Source organism: Vulpes lagopus, chromosome 2 (assembly GCF_018345385.1).
Source record: "Vulpes lagopus strain Blue_001 chromosome 2, ASM1834538v1, whole genome shotgun sequence".
Classification (NCBI taxonomy): Eukaryota; Metazoa; Chordata; class Mammalia; order Carnivora; family Canidae; genus Vulpes; species Vulpes lagopus.
In genome coordinates, this window is record NC_054825.1 from 48,477,880 (window position 1) to 48,496,450 (window position 18,571).

General features: G+C 56.2%; 1 long non-coding RNA gene across 1 annotated transcript in view; it reads right to left on the minus strand.

The window, feature by feature from the left end:
• LOC121481297 overlaps positions 1-8,461 on the minus strand; it is a 39,859-nt gene extending 31,398 nt beyond the window's left edge. The window contains exons 1-2 of the long non-coding RNA XR_005985253.1: positions 8,310-8,461; positions 7,151-7,539 (exon numbers count right to left, since the gene is read on the minus strand). This is a non-coding gene — a long non-coding RNA (uncharacterized LOC121481297). The remainder of the gene's footprint in view (positions 1-7,150; positions 7,540-8,309) is intronic.
• Positions 8,462-18,571: the final 10,110 nt, after the last annotated feature.

Sequence of the window (18,571 nt, forward strand, 5' to 3'; positions counted from 1 at the left end):
AGCTTTGAGGTCAACCGGCCCTTGCTTACCCTTTCAGCATCTTGCCAAACTGGCCACCCCTGCCCCCGAAAGCTGACCCAGGCAGTGGCACCACCATTCACCCAGCCACCGAAGCACAAACCCAGGCACTGCTGTGCAGCACATCCCCCCGCAGACCCGCTCCCTCCACGTGCCCCAGTGCGGGTCAACCAGACTGGGTGACCAGTTTTGTCCCACTCGCTCGGTTCCTGCTCAAGTCTCTTTCACTCCTGGTACACCTGTGACACCACTCCCTGCGACAATCATCTAAGACACCACTGGCCTGTGTCACCTCCCGATTAAAAACCCCTTCCAAAGGGGCACCTGGCTCGCTCAGTCCGCTAAGCATCCAGCTCTTGATTTTGGCTCAGGTTGTGATCTCGTGGTGGTGGGATCGAGCCCCCGGATGGACTCTGCTCAGTGCAGAGTCTGCTGCAGATTCTCCTTCCCTCTCCCTCTCGCTCTCGAGTGCACTCTCTCTCTCTCTCTCTCTCCCTCTCAAATAAATAAATAAACCTTTATTTTTTATTTTTATTTTTTATTTTTTTATTTTTTTTAAATAAATAAATCTTTAAAACAAAACCAAACCAAAAACCCTTCCATGCATCTCACAGCCCATAGGTCAGAGCCCAAGATCCCCAGCCCGGTCTGAGACCCTTGGTCCTCTTACCCTGTCCAGGGCCTCCTCGCCAGCCGCACCCTGCTTCAGCCCCAAGCACACGCACCACACTGTGTTCTGTGGCACCAGTTAGGCTTTCACCTCCCTTCCCCTCCCCTCCCCTCCTCTTTCCTCCCTTCCCCTCCCCTGCCCTCCCCTGCCCTCCCCACCCTTCCTCTTCCCTCCTCTCCTCTCCCTAGATGCTTGGATATCTCATGTTCGTCCTTCAAATCTAGCTCTTCCACACCAGCACAGTGATTCCTCAGAAAGTCAGACACAATTTCCATATGATCCAGCAATTCTGCTTCTGGGAATATCCACAGAAGAACTGAAAGCAGGGACTCAAACACATACCTGCACACCCATGCTCACATGCAGCACTGCTGACGACAGCCACAGGTAGAGGCCACCCAGAGGTCGGGTGGAGGAATAAAGGTGAATGGATAAAAATATGGGATATTCACACAGTGGAATGTTACCCATCTTCAAAAGGAAAGAAAATCTGGGGCGCCTGGGGGGCTTGGTCGGTTAAGCATCTGACTCTTGGTTTTGGCTCAGGTTGTGATCTCAGGGTGATGAGATCGAGCCCATGGTGGGATCTGCCTTCAGCGGGGCATCTACTTGAGATTCTCTCTCTCTCTCTCTCTCTCTCTCTCTCTCCCACTCTTCCTCTGTTCCTCCCCCCATGTGCTTGCTCTCTCACTCTCATTCTCTCTCTCTAAAATAAATAGGGACGCCTCGGGGCTCAGCAGTTGAGCATCCGCTTTTGGCTCAGGTCATGATCCTGGGATCCTGGGATCAGGTTCTGCATCGGGCTCCCTGTAGGAAGCCTGCTTTTCTCTTTGCCTGTGTCTCTGGCTCTCTCTGTGTCTCTCACAAACCAATAAATAAAATCTTTAAAAAAAAAAAAATAGGGCAGCCTGGGTGGCTCAGCGGTTTAGCACTGCCTTCAGCCCAGGGCCTAATCCTGGAGACCAGGGATCGAGTCCGGACTCCCTGCACGGGGCCTGCTTCTCCCTCTGCCTGTGTCTCTGCCTCTCTCTGTCTCTCATGCATAAATAAATAAAATCTTTAAAAAAAAAAAAGAAAAAAAAACTAAGCTAAGTGAAACGAGCCAGACACACGAGTTCATGGGGTACCTAGGATAGTCAGATTTTCAGAGACAAAAGCATGAATGGTAGTTACCAGGGGCTGGGGGATGGATGAGATGGGGAGTTAGTGTTTAACAGCTATAGAGTTTTAGTTAGTGTTCAGTGGATGCAGGGTACCAGGGTATAGTTGTAGCTGCAATTATAGGCTGAATCTTTGTCCTCCCAGACAGAAGGCTTCTGCAGGCAGGGACTGCCTTTAATTCATTCACTGCCCCAGCCCACCACTCAGAGCCACCTACAGGCCATCAGTGAGGACGGTAAGAAAAGGGGGTCAAGAGATTCACACTTTGGGGGCCCCAGGGTGGCTCAGTGGTTGAACCCTGCCTTCTGCTTAGGGCATGATCCTGGAGACCAGGGATCAAGTCCCACATCAGGCTCCCTGCCTGGAGCCTCCTTCTCCCTCTGCCTGTGTCTCTGCCTCTCTCTGTGTCTCTCATGAATAAATAAATAAAATCTTTAAAAAAAAAAAAAAAAGAGGCACACACTTTGCAAACACAAAGGAAAGAAGTCATGGGGACATAAATACAGCATGGTGACTACACTCAATAATATCGTTGTGCGTACTGGAAGGCTGTCAAGAGTAGATCCTTTTTTTTAAGCTTTTTTAAAATTTATTCATGAGAGACACAGAGAGAGAGGCAGAGACACAGGCAGAGGGAGAAGCAGGCTCCATGCAGGGAGCCCGATGGGGAACTCGATCGCGGATCCTGGGACATGACCCGAGCAGAAGGCAGACGCTCAACCGCTGAGCCATCCAGGCGTCCTTCAAGAGTAGATCCTAAAAGTCAGCTTGGTATGGGGACAGATGGCAACCAGATTTACCGTGGTGATCCCCTTGCAGCGCCCACAGACACCAAATCATGACCACATACACGTAAAACCACTATGATGTTACGGGCCAATATACTCAATCAAAAAAACTTAAAGGAAAAAGAAGTAACAACCCAGTCATTTGGGTTAACAGTATCCCAAACCTCACAGCCCGTTGCTGACAAAGATTTACTTCCAGGATTCATTAACAAACCCCTCCGGCTCCTGGAGAAGAAACATCTTTCCCCTCCGGTCAAGCAATGAGGTCACAGAAGGGGCCTCTGTGGACAAAGTTAATAAACAGCTAAGTCAGGAGAATAAACAAAACCAAATCAGGGCCGGGGGTGGGGGGGGGGGGGGGGGGGGGAGATGGGGGGGCAGGCTGCATAGCCCTGCAGTCTAACACCACTGGGCTCCTCCTCTCCCCATCTGCCCAGCGGGTGGGCTGATTCACTTCCTGTGTCGTGTCCAGGGGCAGGAGGCGGGAGAGGGGACAGGGGCCTGTGGAGGAGGAGGAGGACGAGGAGGAGGACGGGCTGGGTCCTGAGGGCGCACACAAACCATTAGTCACTGGCCGGAAGGCTGCTGACCTTAATGGTGTGCTGACCACAGGCCTGTCCCCCCCCACCCCCACCCCACCTTCTTATGTAACCCAAGGTCTGGAAGGCAAAGTGGACTTGGCCTTGGTGCTCAGCAAGACGCAGCAGCCCAGAGCCTCCCTTCCTCTCATAGCTCACGTCTTGCCCTACAAGCCCCTGGAACCCTACCCCCAGGCTCCTGGTGCATGCACAGCCCATACTTCTAAAACAGGCGCTAGCAAAAGGAAATGTGTGTCCCCCCTACTCTGCCGCCCTGAGGGTAATCGCATGGGGGTCTTGAGGGATCATCCAACCCAGGGGTTCTCAACCAGAGATGATTTTGCCTCCGGGGGACATTCAGCAACATCTGGCGACATCTTTGGTTGTCAAGACGGAAGAGAGAGGTGGTGCATCTGGGGTCCTGTGGGTAGGAGCCAAGGATGCTGCTGAGCATCCCATCACGCACAGGACAGCCCCCATGACATAGAACCCTCCAGAAGAACTATCCCAGACATCAGCCGTGCTGAGGCGAGGAACCCTGATCTAGGCTGAGCTGTCCTTCACAGATGAGGAAACTGAGGCCCAGGAATCGACTGGGCCAAAGTTGCACTGTGACGAGATAGTACCAGAACCAGAACCCAGTTCTTTGGAACTCCCGGGTGGCTCAGTGGTTGAGCGTCTGCCTCTAGCTCAGGGCGTGATCCTGGGGTCCTGGGATCGAGTCCCACATCGGGCTCTTTGCAGGGAGCCTGCTTCTCCCTCTGCCTGTGTCTCTGCCTCTCTCTGTGTGTCTCATGAATAGATAAATAAAATCTTAAAAAAAAAAAAAAAAAAAAGGAAAGAATCCAGTTCTCGTCAGCCACACCAGCCTTCAGCTACCAGGAGTGCAGTGACCAACCCAGAGGCTGGCAGCAAGCTGGTCGAGGGGCCGAATGTGGGAGTGAGAGATCGAGAAGCCCGTGATGGCTGGGCTCTGTGCCTCCGACAGGTTCTCAATCATCCCACCAAGGCCAGCGTGGCCACAGGGCTCCCGAATAATCAAAGGGGAAGAATGTCTCACGGGCTGTGGCGTGCCCAGGCATCATGCCCGTCCGACACCTAAGCGGCATTCACTAGCCCCATGCCCACAGAGCACGCTGGGGGTGGCCCTGGCCTGCTTCAAGGCCAGGAGCGAGGACAGCTCTGTAAAATAAACCCTGCCTCTGAGGACACGGCACCGCTGTGCAGGCATTACACCTCGGATCACTGCTTTGGGGGACCCCACCTCTTCTCCTAGATCCTACAAACGATTATGTCGCACCTGTTGGCTTCTCAATGCCGCCTACGTAATTCTAATATAATGTCTAGAGTCACCCTCGTCCTCTCCCCCAAGGAACCAGTACCGTGTCCCCACCCGTGAGCCAGGCACCAAGCGTCAGAGCTGAGAGGGCAACCCCATCATTGAAGAAGGACTGACTCACATTATGTCACAACAGGAGTACTTTTCCATCCCCTGTTGCTGAAAGCCACCAGACTTGTGGCGATGGCAGTGATAAAGAGAAGGCCAGGGGTCAGAAATGCATGAACTCCGTCTCAGGTCTGGGCCTCCTCCACTCCAGGGCAACGGAGCCCACAGGGAGCAGCTGGGGAGCAAGGACGGGGGGAGCTACAGTGGCTGGGGACACAGGAGTCACCCCTACACATTCATGGCTTCCGACAAATGTTACACGTGTTCCCTCCGCCTCCCTGTCCCTCCCTCCCCAATTTTTCCAAGCAGCCGGTAAACTCCTATACATCCTTAGAGGCACAACTTCTGGGTGTCTCCCCCCAACACCAAGGCCCAGGGGCATTCCCACTCTTAACTTGGCAAACCGCAAAGACAACGGGCAAGGATTTGGGGGTCAGGAGAGGGGGAAGTAGCCAAAGCTCCCCACGAATCCACTGCGTGGGCCTGTACAAGGGGAGCTTCCTCTGTGAGTGGCCAGTGGCCCGCCATCCTGGCCTCGGGACTCTCCGTCCGTCCGTCTGTGTGGCCTGCTGGGTGGTCGCGCCTGGCCACCAGCTAACGATTATGGAGTGCTCATCCTCAGTATTACCATCCCCTCCATCCATCCCCCTCCGAGCAATCAGGAAAGAGGGCAGCAGCTACATTTCCCCCGAGTGTGAGGAAATGTCCCACCTCCCCCCTACACCCTTGCCAGCTGCCTTGGAGAATCTTCATGCCACACCTCTTCTCCAGATGACCCCATAGGGTCCCAGACTTTTGCCTTAAAACACAGATAAAATTCCTTTGCTGAAAAGACAGCAGCTGGATGAAAGATTGGGGGGGGGGGGGCTGAAGCCGTTTGGTGCGTGCCTAGGCGTGTCCCATGTTTTTGATCGCATGGAAAGTTCCAGCTTCTATGGCAGACCATCCCTGGACCTCTACTCTACCCCCACCGTCGAGAGTTTCTCCACCCTGCGTATCCTTACACCTGTGGGTCCTGCAAGGAAACCACTCTTATCAGATTCCTAAGTGAGGCCTCAGAGCCCCAAGCTTCCGCCAGGACCTTGGGCGGAATAATGTCCTCACTCTTCCGGGCCCACACAGCTGGTCACACCTTCTCAGCCTGGTTTGTTATCCCTGGCCCAGTGATCTGGAGCTCCGTCCTTTCCCCCAGGGCTGCCAGGGGGCCCGGCGTTGGTTCTCCAGTGTCCTGGGAAAGGGGCACCGTGTTCACCACTAACCAAGGAACTGCCCACCTCTGGAGAGCAGCACTGCGAGTTCTCTTTTAGCGATGGGGTCTAATGGGGAGCACTCCTCCTTGGTTCTCTCAAATCATCCTATGTTGGTGGCCGTGTGCTCAGCCGAGGAGCTGCCCTTCTATGTGACCTGAACATTCCTCCCAAGGCAGCTCTTAAGCACCTCGAACAGCCAGGCGTAGGAGACAGAAACCAGGCTAAAACAGCAGGATATTAGACGGCGATAAATAGTATGGAAAATAGAAGGACATGACCTCTAGTGCTCTTCCAGCTGAGATGTTCTGAGTCTAAAGCTCTTCCTCTACTGGGTTCTTGTTAAGACTCGGGAACTGGCAGTAGGAAGCTGGGCAGGGACGTACTACGTATGTGCAGGGACAGCTGGTAGTAGGACTACCTACGCTCTCACTGGCCCCTGCCAGGGAACAGAACTGACCAACTCTGAGGGCCTGGTCTGTCCTGAGGCCAAAGCAGCCACCTGGGTCTGCTGAGGAGTTCAGGGGTACGGGGTTCCGGGCAGGACCTCAAAAGGCTTCAGGGCGCTGCCATGGAAAGTCCTATACCCCTTGCTGGGCTTCCCCCCACTAGATCGTGGCCTTGAATGAGCCAGACACTAACCATCTCCACCTCTAGGGACACTCAGACCCCTCTGGTCTCCCCCTCCTGGAGCCTCCCCCATATGATAGAAGGATTATAAACGCCCATTTTCCACCAACTTTAGCAATTTCTCTTCCTGTAGAGACTGTTTTTGATCAGTGAACACTTCCTGTGAACCTACTGTATGCTCAGGATAGGGCCAGCTCTCTGAGGGAGACCAAGATGCGTGCATGGTCACTTCCCGGGCTGAAGGCACAGCCCACGTGGGGAGGTCAGGTCAACACACATGCACAGAAGCCTACAGAGGGCCCTATGGATCACTCACTCATGAAATCACGCAGACTCTCTTGTGCCTATGCTACAGATGAGGAAACTGAGGCCCAGAAAAGCAAGTTCTCTGCTCTCAATCCATGGTTGCCCCCATGAACGGGTAAGGAGAGGGACGAGCGAAGCAGAGTCACGGTTCCAATAAGATTTCCTGGAGAGCTGGGTAGGATGCTGGTGCACATGGGACAGGGCCCTCTGGCTCCCTGGACAGGGCCACGCTGGGCATGTAACCATCTCCCTCTGCTTCTCCTTGGCCTGATGGGAAGCGGGTCTGGGGTAAAGGGAAAGCCTACCTGTCTGGAAAAGCACCTGGGATTATGGATGTGCTCGCTGATTTAGAAAGCATCGAACTGCCGCAAGTGGGTAAGGATGTCAAGACCCCTCGGTGGTGGTGGGCACCTTTCCAGTCCAACCGTTCAGAGTACTTTCTTTCACTGCCAAGGCCACAGATGTGTCAACTGGAAAAGAATCCCTGTCCTTGAAGGTGATTCATTCAGTTCTGTGCGCACCTCCCGCGAGCCAGGTGAGCCAGGTAAGCCAGGTACCGGGCTAGATGGGTGAGGCCCCCAAATGGGCGCCTGGTCCTCCTGCGTCCTACAGCTCACCAGGCAGGAGCGCGCTGAGCACTTGTACTTCTCCGCGGAGGTGCTCTCTCCTGAACCACCTCTTCCAGGAGAAGAACCTCAAGGGGAGAGGGGAGAAGACATGAACCCCAGCAGAAAAATGGAGAACCAACCATCCGGCTCTCGGAGGCTGAAGTTCAGATCTACCTTTTTTTCCCCCCCCAGCATATTACCTAACCTCTCTGAGCTCCCCCACCCCCCACCCCCCTTTTTTTTTTCATTTGCAAATGGAACAAGACCCAACTGCCTCACCGGTTTATTGTGGGGAGGAGATGAAATCAGGGAGGCGCCCCCTGGGCGGGGGCATCCTTCGCCCCCAGGCGCGCTCGGAGCCGGGCCCTCCTGGCAGCCAAGGCTGCGGGCTGCGCGCTCGGCTCACCCTGGCCGCGGGGCGGGGGCTGCGGGGCTCTGGGGGTCCAGGGGGTCCAGGCCCGCCGTCCCTCCCGCGCTCCTCTGCCTGCGGCTCGGGGGCCTCGAGGGGAGCCCCCGCGGGGGGCGGGCGGACGCGCCGGGGTGTCCCCGCGGCTGGGCCCCCCCGCCAGCACCCGGGAGACCCGCCCCGGCAGGCGCAGCCCTCCCGGCGCCGCGGGTCCCCCATCTCCTCGGGCGCCCCGGGGCGGCGGGGGGCGCGAAGGTAAAGGTCGCTCCCGGCCCGGCCCGCGGTCCCCATCGCGGGTCTCCGCGCAGGGCCTGCGGGAGGGCGAGACGCGCATCCCCCGAGTCCGCGGCCCCCGCGCGCCGCCCCGTCTGCGCACCTGCGCACCTGCGCGCCCCGGACCCCGGCGCCCGCTCCCCGACGGCGGCCCCCGGGAGTCCCGCGCTCGGTTACCTGGGCTCCGGGGGTCGCCCGCGGCCGGGACAGTCCTCCGGGGCCGCCGCGGCCCCCAGCCACGCGGGCGCTGCACCTGGCCCGGCCGGTCGGCGCGCCTCCCCGCGGGTCCCGCCCCCGGGGCCCTCCGGCGCAGGGCGGGGCGGGGCGCGCCGGGCCTGGGGGGCGGGGCCGAGGGCAGGGGGCACCCCCGCACCCCACACCCCACACCCCACACCCCCCGCGCCCGCCCGCGTGCCCCCGACGCCCGCCCCGCGCCCCGCCCGCCGCCGGAGGCGCCGCAGCATCCGCGCGGCAGGTGCAGTCGCAGGGGGCGCACGGGCCCTCCAGCCCCTGGACCCCTGGGCGCGCCCCACGGCCCCCACCCCCGCTCCGGCCCGAGGGCGGGCAGCCTGCCCTTCGGAAGAATGCGCGGGGTGGAGCCCAGGGAAGGGAAAGAAACAACAGGGTACCCGCAGCCCCACCCCGCCCCGCCTCCCCGCGGCGCCCGGCTCTCTCCGGAATGCCCCTGCCCTGCCCAGCTCTGCCAACCTCAGCCTTGCCCAGGGCTCCGCTTGCTTCCCGGCGCTGGAAGGCGCTGGGCCTGGCTGTCTGCCACTCAGTGGACACAGCGAAAGAGTTGAAGGGACACAAGGGACAAAAAAAAAAAAAAAAGCAACAGCCACGCAGCCTGTGTGGTGGCTACTCCCAGGTGCTGAAGGGACAGGTTGCAGCTACTTCCTGCCTGCCCCCTGCCCACCCCACACACACACGGGAATTCTGGAAAATGCACCCTTTGGATAAAACTTCCAGACTGAAATGGGGGTTGTCCTTCCTCCCCCTCGCCCAGGCATCCTGAGTCCTCTCTGCTTCCCGCCTTGCGGGACACAGTGAAAGGGGCACAGGCCTGGGAGCCCAGAGGCCTCCACTTAGCTCTGTGACCTTGGACCAGTCTCTATCCCTTTCTGAGCCTCAGTGTCCCCATTTGCTGCAGCTGATTATCTCTGAGGCCCTTTTTATGGATCCCGAATTGTGCTATTGGCATCTTGTGTAGGTTTTCCTGTAGCTTCGCCTCATAAAGGAGTGAGTGTATGTGCGCGGGTCTCTGTCTAGACTGTCCTTTCAGGTGTAAGTTCTCGAAGGGAAGGGACGGGGCCACGCAATCAGGCAGCCAGCCCGTGCAAAGTGGAGCTTGACAAGACTGATCAGCGTAGGGAGAGCGGATCCTAGCCCCAGCTTTGGCTGAACGCAGAGTGGCCTCGGACAAGTCCCTCGTTAATAACCCAAGGGTTTGGGGGACTAAATGACATAGGAGATGTGAAGCCCTTTGAAGGAAGGGGAAGGCAAGGCAAGGGGCTGTGTGCTTTCTGATGTCATCTCTTGATGCCTGTGACAGTGATGGGCTCCGGAGGCAGAACAGGGTGTGAGGTGTTCTGTGTTCCCCACCCTGCAGAAGCTGTGCACACTGGGAACAGAGACAGCCTCTGCACCGCCCCCTCCCCAGGCTCCTGCCTGCTGCAGGGCTCTCAGGGACTGAAGAGGGAAGATTAAGAGTCTCCCAAAACCTGAAGGACGGTGGTTTGTGGATTGCTCCTTAATTCAGCAGCATGTCTTGGCCAAACACCTGGTTGGCAGGTGCCGCAGCCCACCACGTCTGCTGCAGGGAGAGCCTAGCTGAATGGCAGAACAGGACCCCCTGGAGAAGGATGTGGAGCGAAGAGGGCTGCTGTGGAGGCATACAGGGAGGGCTTTCGACCACGTGGAGAAGAATTTAGGGAGTATTGGGCTCAACACCCCTCCAGAGGGGAGGAATGATGTGCCCAAGATCACACGGTCAGCAAAGGTTGCGGAGCTAGGACTTGAACCAGGACATCAGGACTCTGTACAGGGTTGGGGACCCAACCTGTGCGGCCCGAAAGGACTGGAAGCATGGGAAGGACTGGGAATGTTCCAGTGACTGAGAAGAATATTCTAGCCCAGGAGGAGGAGCTGAGCCAAGGTACAAAGATGGGGAGAGAGGGGAGAGTCCCAGAGTCCCAGGGAGGTTGTGCAAAGCCAGGCTGGGAACTGCAGACCTTGGAGGATTTTGAGGCCACACCAGTTGGGAGGTACAGGCACAGGACATTTCCTAGAGAGACACAGACCCCAAATTACCCCATGAGGCAGCAGATGCCACGTCAGGAAGGCAGTGAGGTGACATGGAAAGAGCACCAGGCGTCAGGCAGCCTGTATTCAAACGGCCTTGAGCAGCCGTTTCTCCTCGCTGACCCTCAGTTTTCTTACCTGTAGGGTGGGGGTGGGGGAGTCAGAATCTTGTCCCCTGCAGGGTTATTGTGGTGACCACAGATTGTATCTGGAAGTGCGCTGTGCACTACAGAATGCTGAGCGGATTAAAGGTTTTGTTGTTTTCTCTTCAAGGACCTCAGTGAACATTTGTGGAACTGACCCACGCTGGGCTGGGCACTGCCTCTCTTCTTGGCCAGGAGAAGATGGGCCACAAAACGGGGTGCATCTGCAAGTGATCAGAGGGACCGTGGGAGGGGAAAGACAAGGGCTTGTCACTCAAGTGTCAGTTCTCCCTGGGACACTTTCACAACACGATGCAAATACCCTTTTGGGGAAGATGGTTCTTCTCCATCCATATGTCTTGGAGTCTCTCACCGCTCCCCTTGCCCTCCCTGGCACCTGGGTGTGCAGGGTGCCTGGTGGCGTCAGAAGTCCTTCTCCCAGCCAGGAGCCTATTCCGCACGGGGCTGGCCAGCTCCTCCTGGAGGGGCCCAGATCGTCTGTCCTTTTTGTCCCAAAGGCCTCATCAGACAGCAGGAACCGTGCACCTGCCTTTCACAGCAGGACTCAGGTGCCTCGTGCATTCTCCCTCCTCTCACAGCCGACCCTCGCTCAGCTCCCAGGTTGTCCTTCCCCTCGGGTCCCCCAAGATGGAATCTTCAGGCCAGGCTTACGGCTCCACTTTGCAGATGAGAAAACTGAGGCCGCAGTCAGGGAGAGGGGCCAGCACTGCCCAACAGCACCTCTGGCAAAGCTCTTTCCTTGCCTGTCAGGACTGGAAGTATTAGGCTCGTCCCATGGGAGAAGAAGTGGCCGCTCAGGGGTGCTGCGTGATCGAGGAGGACTCCAAGAGCTTCCCTTTGGGCCACTGCGATCTGCACCTTGGCCTCCTAAGGCGGCCGAACAGATCACCACAGATGCAGTGGCCTAAAGTCGCAGAAATGTACTCTCCCTCTATCCCGGAGGCTAGAAGTCTCAAATCCAGGTGTCAGCAGGGCCACACACCCTTCGAAATTTCCATAGGACAGTGAGTCCTTGTCTCTTCCAGTTTCTCGGGGCTCCAGGGGGTTCCGGGCTTGTGGTGGCACGACTCCAGTCACACAGCCTTCTCCCCTGTGTCTCCCTGTGTCCTCTCTTATTTGTATAAGGACTCACCACTGGCTTCAGGAGGAGCTCATCTCAAGATCCTTAACTACATCCGCAAAGACATTTTTCCCCAAATAAATTCACAGTCACAGGAACTGGAAGTTAGGACACGGTGTTGTCTTTTTAGGGGACGCCGTTCAGCCCAATACGATGTCTTTCCTCCTACTGGGGACCTTGCACGGTCCCTCAATTTCTCACCACCTTTCAGCTGCCTGGCGGAGGGACTCCTAAGGCATGTTGCCCCACTAGGTTGTTTAGGGAGGAGATAGGAGGCTATAGCCACGTGGGGACCTTGCTGGGGGGGTGAGTTGGGGGACTCACCTCCTTTTGATTCCTGTCCCAGCACCTCCCAGTCTGCCTATGGCTGTTTCAACAGCACCCTTTGTGCCTCTTTCTCTAACGCCTCTCCATTATGGGGTACTTATGGGAGAGATGCCCTCTAGGAGGACGTGCTCACCACCTCCCTGCCCCAGCCCTTCTGCTAATGCCCGGGGCCTGACAGTCACAAGCTGTGAGGAGTGACAAAGCTTTGCATTCCTTACAGAGATCTCAGAACCCCAGGCAACCCCTCCCCAGGTGTGGATGCGTCCTCAGAGCAGGATCAAGGGAGCTGGTGCCTGTGGAGGGGAAGATGCTGAGAGGGGAGGAGGGTGACTGCCCCCTTCCCTCGCCCGGGCCAGGGCCAGGCCACAGGACCATGCTTAGGGCCCTCACTCCTGCCTCCCCAGGGGAAGACCACAAGGACTGTCATCTCGGGTACCTGGAGGGAGCCCCAGGCTGCCCTGCCGGGTGGGGTTCTCAGGGCCAGGATCCATCAAGAACCAGAGAGTCTGGAAAGGCCTTTGGGTCATTTGACCTAAGGAGTAAAGATGCTCAGGGAGAAGCAGCAGAGACACCGTGAGGGAGCCCCACAGACCACTGGTGCCTCACACGCGAGCGTCCTAGGCCAGAACAGATCTGTGCGGCCGCCGGGGGCCCGCGATCCTCTATACAAGGGGCTTGGGCCGCCCCAGTATGCAAAGGGAGGGCGCCCCAGTATGCAAAGGGAGGGCGCCCCAGTATGCAAAGGGAGGGCGACAGGACTGCAGCAGCAGAGAAGTGCAAGGATCTGTTAGGGTGGAGGGTGTCTTTGGGTGGTGGTAGGGAGGGCACACATGGAGATGATAAAGGGGATTAGCCCCCTGCCCCCCAAACACCATCATAACCTACAGTAACCTCTGTCTTCTCCTCGTGGCCTCAGAGGGCCTCTGTCCCCGCATCCAAAAAAGCCCTACCAAGAAAATGTAAGATCTAATCCAGTGGTTCTCAGTCCTGCCAGATGTCAGGTCAGCACGAGCCCCTAGTTGAATCCAAATCTCTGGAGGCGGGGCCTGGGGCTTCTTGAAGGTTCCCCAGGTGGTTCTGAGGAGCAGCCAGTGTGGAGAAATGTTAGTCCACCCCCTGGGACTGCCTGACACGCAGTGCGTCTAGAGTGTGTCCTCAGCAACCTGCCTGCAGTGCCCTGGGTTGGGCCCAGCGCGTGGCAAATACCCACCCAGATATGGGGGGGCCTGCCCTGCCGGCTCCAGCGTGCAGCATGCTGGTGTGCTTGCCCCAGCAGAGACTGAGCTGCACTTCCTACCTGAGTGGGGGGCCATCTGTGCACATGGCCAGCGCTTCCCTGGGTTTCTCCTTCTGCTGTCCCCCTGAGCTCCATGCACCAGGTGTGGACGCAGCACCTGCTGGAGGTGAGTCAAGCTCTCCAGGAGGAGTGCACGGGGATGGGGGGCCTTCTCCACGCAGCCCGGGGTTATCTGCTCTCAGTCCAAGGCTGCAGCCTCTCCTCCAGGACTAACTGCCTTTAAGGATTGCCCTCCCCACCCCAGCAAAGGCCCATTGCCCCGCTGAACCCGGAGACCCCTCCTCCCCGACCCCCAGCTCTTTCTCAGCCCCCAGGTCCCAGCTGTCTGCAAGCTCCAGGCAAAACCTGGACTCTCTTTCCAGAGCCACATGCCGACGCATCACCTTTGACACAGCAGTGCCCCACCTGAGAGTCTACCCTAAGGGAATAACCCTCAAAAACTGAAAAAGCTGGGCGGCCCTGGTGGCTCAGTGGTTTAAGTGCCACCTTCAGCCTGGGGTATGCTCCTGGAGACCCGGGATCAAGTCCCACGTCGGGCTCCCTGCGAGGAGCCTGCTTCTCCCTCTGCCTGTGTCTCTGCCTCTCTCTCTCTCTCTCTCTCTCTCTGTCTCTCATGAATAAATAAATAAAATCTTAAAACAAAAACTGAAAAAGCTCTTGGAACAAACTTGCGGCGTTATTTCTGAAAGCAGGGAACTGGAAGCAGCTTCGGAGTGCAGCCCCAGCGCGCTGGGGAGCAGCAGCACGCCCATTGTAAAAGCTAATTGTGAGCACGATTGCAACACGGGGAATCGCTAAAGCTACAGCGTTGAGTGCAAAATTGCATTGGGCGGGAGTTCAGCGGTGGAAAAGTTGTATATTTGCCCCTACAAGGGCCAGACAGGGAAAAAAAAAAAAAAGAAAAGAAAACCAGTATGCCCTTTATTTAAAAAGGTTTGTGATTGGGGGTGATTCCTTTTTCTGATTTCTGAACTTGTTGTAATATTGTTTGTGCAATAAATATTTGAATGAATATTTAATAATAGTGATTTTAGTAGTGCCTTGTTCAGGGAAGGCTGTTGAAGATGCCCATTCAAGCTCAGGTGTAAATGAGCACAGGTCCCGGTGTGGGCTGCCTCTGTGGACTATTTGCATTTGAAAGAAGCTAAAGTTTCAGACAAACAGTAGCAATCGGGGCCTCCACAGACCTCCTGGTTTAGGGTCGCCACTTTGTGGGGCAGCCCAAGAAGGGACAGCTTACAGGTAACAGCCTCTGAGCCTCCCCTGCCCTGCACATTATGTTGTACAATAATAAGGACACCTGTGGGGTCACACGGGGACACTGAGCTGCGGGAAAGGTGTCACGGGTCCGCAGCTAGGAAAGGGCAGGGCTGGGATCTGAACCCAGGTAGGGCTTAGCTAAGGGCAAGAGCGTCCTCCCCCCTCTGAGATGGAGAGGTGGCAGGTGCTCTCCGGAGCCTTCTCAGAGGCAGCCTGGATGGACAAGGACACTTGTCCGACAGGGACGAGGTGCTGCCTCCAGGGAGGAGGGGGGCTGAGCCTGAGGCTTTCTTAAAATCTGAGAGTGAACCTTTTGAAGTTGTGCTCTCAGGAAAGGCAGCAGGAAACCTGCTGTGTTCTCTCTCCCCACCCAGCTCCGGAGCTGTTGGGTGGGGGGAGCGGAAGGGCCCCCCTGCTGGCCTCCTGGGGCCCGGCTACAGCCGCTGAGCCCTATAGGATACACACCCAGCCAGCGTGGGCGTGGCAGGACAGACTCACACAAACCCTTCTTGGGAAGGAAAGCTTCACTTGGACAAGGAGATTGAAAGTGACAATCACGACCCGTGTTTACCATGTTCTCACGACAGGCGGGGTCTGTAAGCTCGAGGGACACCAGATCCCACTTAATGCCTGCTGAGCCCCACGTCATTGTCCCTGTTCCAGAGACTAGAAAGTTGAGGCAGTGACTTAAAATGAGGCCACCCGGCAGGGACCCAGCTCAGGACCGGTGCAAAGTTTTGCTCTCAAGGGCTGTGCCGTTCTGGCTTCCTTAATAGTCAGAGGCTACATTTCGATTTCCAAAACTTAAACACATACGTGGTTTCTCCTGGAACGTGCCTGCTCTGAAGTTCACCACAACGTCTATCCTACAGGTAACGTCCAAAATATGACTCCCGGGACGCCCGGGGGCTCAGCGGTTGGGCATCTGCCTTCAGATCAGGTCATGATCCTGGGGTCCCGGGATCGAGTCCCACGTCGGGCTCCCTGCGTGGAGCCTGCTTCTCCCTCTGCCTGTGTCTCTGCCTCTCTCTTCTCTGTGTCTCTCGTGAATAAATAAATAACCTCTTTAAAAAACCAAAATGTGACTCCCGTTCACATGAACCGGCCCATCTCAAGGCTTTCCCAGGATCAAGCCTTTGAGGAACAGTCCACGTTAGAATCCAAGGACCGGAGGGATCTATTAGCCATCCTAGGAGCAGGGAGGGACTTAAAGGGCAAATGGCCTGAGTGGTTCCATGAAGTCAAGGCCGAATTTGTATTAGATGATTGCCATCTGCCCTGCTGGGATTTCTTCCTCCTCAAAAATTGTTGTGCAACTCTCTCCGGTATGGCTTCTGACCTATATTCTAGAAAGTCCCTTTGGCTCCAGCCTGTGTCATACCTAGCCTACATGGTTTATTTTGTTTGCCTTTTAAAGATCCAAGTGCAATGTCTTTCGTCCAAGATGCAGATCTGGCCGAGCCAAGTGGAGTCTCCTGGCTTCCGATGAAAGCGCCCAGCGCTGGGAATGGGCTGAAGCCTGTGGTCACGTCCTCCTCACTATCAGATGACTCTGAACCACAGTTGGGTTTGAGAATAGTCTTGAAATCCCTGCTAAATATTTTAGCGCGGGGAGGATGCTGCTAAGAGAGGGAGAAGATCATCGAGGGCTGTGTAAATATTTAATTTAGCTCCAAGCTGGTATCCTCCATTACGGCACGCTAATGTCTTCATCGGAATATTCCTGAATCTAACTGAGGACAAACAGCCCTCTCTCAGGCACAATTCAAATCCCCCGGGGCTGACGACGCCAAGCAGAGCCTCTTGCTATCACTCCCCAAATCCGCATTCCCCTCCACCTCCCTGGCAGGTCCCGGGCCCCCAAGGGCCAAGGAGGAGTGGGGACAGATTGCATCGTCCCTGCTTACAGAGGGGGACACTGAGACTTACAGATGCTTCCCCGAGGAAGCTGGTAAGGGGATTGCTCAGACTGCCCGTGCCCAGATCTTGAGCATTTCCTGCTCTACCTTGGAGTCCACAGGGAGGCCCCGTGACTCCTCCCCTCTCTGAGTTTCCAGTTCTGCTGCAGTGATGGCCAAGGGGTGTCAGCCAATTGCCCGAGAGAGAGGGCCAGGGAAGGCCCCGGAGGCTGGTCCCCAGAGAACCCAGGGTCAGGGTCAGTGCCTGCCCCTCCCCGGGTGCCCAGGGCTCTGGCTCCCTCTCTGCCCTCCTCCCCAGGGGTGCAACCCCACCGTCCTCCACCACGCCAGGCCTGGAACTTCATGTCTCCTATGCGGCTCTCACCCCCCCCCCCCCCCCCCGAGACTGCTGGTATCATTCGGAGTTGCACATGGAGAAACCAAGGAGGGACTCCTCTGTGAGCGGCACATGGCTGAGTCAAGACTGCAGCCCAAAGTGCATGTTCTTTTGGTGACCCCAGGCACCAAACCCACCAGCAGGGCCCCCATATTCCCTTCGCAGCTTGCCAGCCCCAAGTTTGCTGAGTGCCGCCCCCTGGCCCCATCCTGGCTGGTGGAGGCTCACTTTTGAGCCTCACCTGCCCAGCACATGTGCACTTGAATTGAAGGAGCAAGGTGCCCAGAGGTATGGATAGGTCTCATCACTTCTGGACCTGGTTGGATGCTGGAAGGAGGGCCAGGGCTCATAGGATGGGGAGGAGGGAGGCTTCATCCTCTTCCTTGTTTCTTTCTTCATTCACTCACTCATTCTTTTTTTTCTTTTCTTTTTTTTTTTTTTTTTTTTTAAGATTTTATTTTTTGGGGCAGCCCAGGTGGCTCAGCGATTTAGCGCCACCTTCAGCCCAGGGCCTGATCCTGGAGACCCGGGATCGAGTCCCACGTCGGGCTCTCTGCATGGAGCCTGCTTCTCCCTCTGCCTGTGTCTCTGCCTCTCTGTGTGTGTGTGTGTGTGTGTCTGTCATGAATAAATAAATAAAATCTAAAAAAAAAAGAATTCTTAAAATTAAAAAAAAAAAGATTTTATTTATTTGAGAGAGTGAGCACAAGCTGGGGAAGAGGCAGAAGCAGACACCCCGCTGAGCAGGAGCCCAACAGACTCCAACCCAGGACCACCTGAGCCTAAGGCAGACCCTTAACCAACTGAGCCACCCAGGCGCCCCTTCACTCATTCAGATCCTTGCTGAGCACCTGTTCTGGGACAGAGATTGAATAATGGTCCCTCAGAGATGCTCACAGATCCTATGACTATGGAACCTACATGGTGAAAATAACTTAGCAGATGTGACACAGTTAAAGATCTTGAGATGGGCAGATGGTCCTGGATTTTCAGGGTGGGTCCCTTGTAATCACTAAGGTTCTTAGAAGAGGGAGGTGGGAGGGTCAGACGTCAAAGTGTGACAATGGGAGTAGAGGTCAGAGTGCTGCAGCAATGAGCCAAGGAATGCAGGCAGCCTCTATAAGCAGGGAAAGGCAAAGAAATGGATTCCCCACTGGAGTGTCCAGGAAGCACACATCCATTTACCCCGGGGAAACTGATTTCAGACTTCTGCTCTCCAGAACCATAAGATAATAAATTTGGGCTGTTTTAAACCACTGTGTTTGTGGTCATTTGTTACAGCTGCAATAGGAAACTAATACAGATGCCAAGATAAACGAGCTGTGGTCCCTAACCTTGAGGAGCCCTTTATGGGGCTACGGAGTCCCTCAGAGGGCCTATTAAACACACGTGCTGGGTGCCACCCACAGAGTTTCTGATACTGCAGTAGGTCTGGGTGGAGGCTGAGAATTTGCATTCTAACAAGCTCCCAGGAGATGCTGAGGCCACTGGCTGGGACCTTTCTCTAAGAACTGCTTGCACAGAGGAGTGGTTCTCAAATTTTAACGTCCATTCAACTGTCCCAGGGGTCTTGGAACAAGCGGGTTCTAAAGATAATTTTTTCGTGTTTATTACCTGAACCCTCTGCTAGAATGGCAGGTCTGGGAAAGCAGCTCCTCTGCTGCTGCCGCTGGAG